A 4,323-nucleotide genomic window follows, 5' to 3' on the forward strand; every position below is an offset into this window, starting at 1 on the left:
TTCCTCACTGTTCTCAGGAATAAGTCCAAACTCCTTACCCTGGCCTAACAGGGATTTTGTGCTGTGCCCCCTACCTCTCCAGCCCCTTCCGCTATGAACAAGGTTCAGCTAAAAGGAACTCCTTTAGTTCCTCAAATTTGCTGTGCTGGCTCTTACCTTTGGCCTTTGCATAAGCTGTGCTTTCTGCCTTTGAGTGCTTTCTTCTCCTTCCACAGTTCCCCCAGCTTGCCCCCACCTTTCACAGTTCCCCCAGTTCTATCCACCCTTCTGGTATCTGCTTAGCTGTTAAATTCTCAGGAATCCAACCATTATCATGCCTTATCTGGGGTAGATGCACCCACAGCTTTCTCGTGCAACCTAGGAAGCTGGGTTGTGAATTTTGCTTTATTTTCCTGCATCCCACATTAGACCATAAATCCTACAATAGGAGGGCTGCTTCCTCTTGCTCTGCCTTGTATTCTCAGAGCAGAGCATGGAGTGTGGTACATAACAGGAACTCAACGCAAAATAATTGAAAGCACAATTTGAGTTTACATGTCAGTGAAATTTGCAGCTGCCTGTCTACTGCCTTTAGATTTTCTTCACATCCAACCTCAGGCTGTACTCTCAGTAATGAGAGGATTGTGGCTACCAAGTGAGAATTGCTTTGCTACTTGCAAATTTGTGGCTCTGCAATGGGATTTGTGTTAGGCTGGGTTGACAAGTGATACAAATCCAGTAACATTCATATATGTATAAAAGATAGTTTTATATCAAGAAGGAATTATATATTAAGGAAACATCCTAGCCCAGTCCAATTCAAGTCCATAAATCCTATAAATATAGTCCACAAGACCCTCTTTAGACTCATGCAGTCACATGGAATGATGCAGATGGCAGGGTCATGTGGATCAGAGGTCGGTGACAACACCGCAGGGCTCCAGCAGCTCTCTAGGTCAGCAGGCCAGGTCAAGGCAGAGAGAGGGGGAGGTTCACAGGGCCTGCCTTAGGAGAAGGCCACACCCATCAGGCTGTGACCTGATTGACTGGTTGAATACCACCCCTACACTTTTACGTATCTTCAAGTTGACATGAAATTACGTAACTACCAAAGGGTTCCATGTATAGCAACACTTTCTGGTTTTTAGAAAGCCTAAAATCAATGAGATTTTAGGTCTTTATATAAAAATGCTTCAAAAACCCTGGGAGGAAAGCCCCAGCCCTTGGGAACTGGCTTGAGAATTGGTTCCAGAGAACAAAGTAAGAATGGCTATCGATCACCAAGTGTATCAACTCCTTGAATTTTCACCATTGTCCTTTGAGGAAAATGGAACCATGACCATTCGTCCTGTTTCACAGTGGAAGCATCCAAGGCTGTTGACTAGCACAGTGAATGAAACCAGATCTCATCCTTTTAACCATCAGTATATGCAGCTCTTGCCCCTCCCCCCCGACACTACTGACACTCATTTCCAAAAATATATTTAATGCAAATTACAGAAATACATTACATTAAAATTGAAATAAATGAGAAAATATTTTAAAAGAATAATAGAGAAGGGCAAAAGTATAAGATAAAGAGACAAATATAAATAATAATAAAACTATATTCTTGCTACAATAGGCTCACACATTCTTGTGATTCTAAGCATTCTTGTGATTAGCAAAAAAATAAAAAAGAGAGGGAGGGAGAGAAAACTGTTGGCCAGTTACACAATTTACATTGTTCATTAGATAAAACCCGACCACTTGCTCAAAGCCTAATTTCCAAGACAAAAGAACTGAGGACCAGTCAGGACAGGGTTACCTATGGCAGGTAGAAACCATGATCCCAGGTCTTTCCATAGGAAACAGAGTTGCCTATTACTTTCTCAGAATCGGCAACAATGGGTTGAAGCAAACATTTAATAATGATTGAGTGTTCATTTGAGGCCAGCCTCGGTGCTAAATCCTCGTTATGAATGGGCTCAAGCCATCTTCTCACAATCCTGAGAAACAGGCCTGCTACTTTAGAAATGAAACCTTGAGGCTGGTTTTGGTGCTGGAATATAGCCACTCTATCTCTGGTCCTTGGGAACTGTGGGTTTTCTCTTTTCTGTTGTCTGTCTCTCACTTTGCCCACTGCCCATCTCTCACTTTGCCCACTGCCCATTGCCCACAAGTTCTGGAGAACCAGCCAGAACTACAGAGTCGTCTCTCTTAGCACATAATTTGATAGCAGAGAGCACATTCTCTTTATTTAAACACATGCTATTCAACATTATTTTGATAAGGACTGATAGGTAGGTGTTGAGCATATGCTGAGCCGCTGTTGGAATGCCACATTGTAGCCCAGGCACAATGGGATGGGTGTTGTTGTATTCTGTGAAGGTTGATCAGCCCCACAAAATGAGTGAGGCTTAGCTTTTGGAGACAGATAGATCTGGGTTCAAGCTCCAACTAACTGGAAGCCTTCTGGGATTTCCCTAACCTCCTGAGCCCACGAACATCATCTGTAAAACTGAGAGAGAGAGAAATGCTTCTTTGTTTGGATTAAATGGTATGATAAATAGGGTACACTAAGCCCAGAGTCTTGTACATAAAACATGCCCCAAATGGGAGCTGTTCGTTTTATTATTATTAGCCTGGCTTGGATTTTGATGAGATCCAGTAGGACGCATATAGAAATTAGACTAAGATCTGAATTTGAATCCTGCTTGTGTTGTTAAGGAGTTCGATCACGTGTGGCAGGTGGGCGCATCCGAGAAGAAGTATGAACACCCATCTGGAACAAGGCAAAAGCCATCTCAAAAGGGTTTTTTCTCTCCCCAGTTTTGCATTTCTCAGATCCCTTTACCACCACGCTGCCAGAGTATCTCTTTGAATGCAAATTTGACATTCTCACCCCTACTCAGTGACATGGTTTTTCCCTGCCTAAAGAGTCAACATTTTGGTCTTTTAAATACGATCCTGGCCTAGACTTATAACTTGTTTCCTTTTAGACATCTCATCTATTATTTCTGTCCTTCTGAGCATAAATATACATATATGTATACATACATATACATATATATAGATATACACACACATTGTCCTCTCTTAATTACAACAATATTGTAGTAAGAGCTCCCAAGACATCATGCTATTCCCTTTACCTAGAAAGCATTTCATCTATTTCTGCCTGCTTGTCTAAAAACAAACTAACAAGCTAAAACCCAGAATTCATCTTCAAAACGGAGTCAGATTTTATGTTCTCTAAGACAATGCTTCTCAAACTTTAATGTGCATACAATCACCTGTGGCTCTTGTTAAAATAGATTCTTCTTCAGTCAGTTTGGGGAGAAGTCTGAGAATTTGCACTTCTGACAAGCTGCTGCTGCTGTTACTACTGGTCCAGGGACCAACTGCATTTTCAGTATCAAGACTCTAGGAAGTTTCTGCTAATGTCACCCTTCCCTTGACAGATTCCATCACATTTTCTCTGTGCTCTTTGTCTTTGACTATATCCAGTTGGTTCTCTGATTGCTGTTTTATAACTTTACCTCCTTATAGGTCTACCTTCCCAACCAGAGTGGGAGTTTCTTGAGAGCACACTCTTTTTCATTTTGTTTCCCAGACCTCATCACAATCTAGGACACAGAGCAGACATTAGCAATCACTTGTTGGGTGAATGCGGTTGAGTGGTATGTGGTCTTTGCCTGTCTGTGGAGGATGCAGCTCTGCAGCCAGTTTAGTTAAGGAAATGTTTCAGAAGTGAACTGTGGAGGTCAACTTGGACGTCAGGCCACCCACACCCACATCTTTATGAAAACGTAAGGCTTTTATTTGTTATGCTCTGCCTTCAACCTGGTGCTACAAACAAGGGAAAGATTCGTGTAGCATTTTTATTTTGAATACTAACATTTTTATATCGACTGCATACTAATAAATACTACAAAAATTCTGCCCAATATAAATATATGATATCAAGAGACACAAAATGCAAAATCTCCACAATGCAACTAGAATTCAAACTTTATAGAAGGGAGTTCTCTGTGAACACACCACATTGTTTTTGAAATGTGCGAGAGGGCAACCAGGCCCGGGATAGGACACTGAGATGTGAACTCTCCACTTCTGCTCGGTCAGGGCCCAAGGAATCTGAACTTGAAAAACACAGTGCCGTCCAGAGGGGAACTTTCCAAGACTGATCACAGAGATTGATCAATCCCAAGGTTTTCGATCTCGGCTGACTGTTCGAGAGATCACCTCTAATAAGGGGTTGCAGAAGGGAATCTCTGATATTGGATGGTTCGATATGACTGTGTTCTGCCTGACAGAGTTTATCTCTAGACTCTGAGCTTCACAATAATTATAGTTCACCTC

The sequence above is a fragment of the Echinops telfairi genome, unplaced genomic scaffold (assembly GCF_000313985.2).
Source record: "Echinops telfairi isolate 266 unplaced genomic scaffold, ASM31398v2 ScPeMD7_7469;HRSCAF=8507_0, whole genome shotgun sequence".
Lineage (NCBI taxonomy): Eukaryota > Metazoa > Chordata > Mammalia > Afrosoricida > Tenrecidae > Echinops > Echinops telfairi.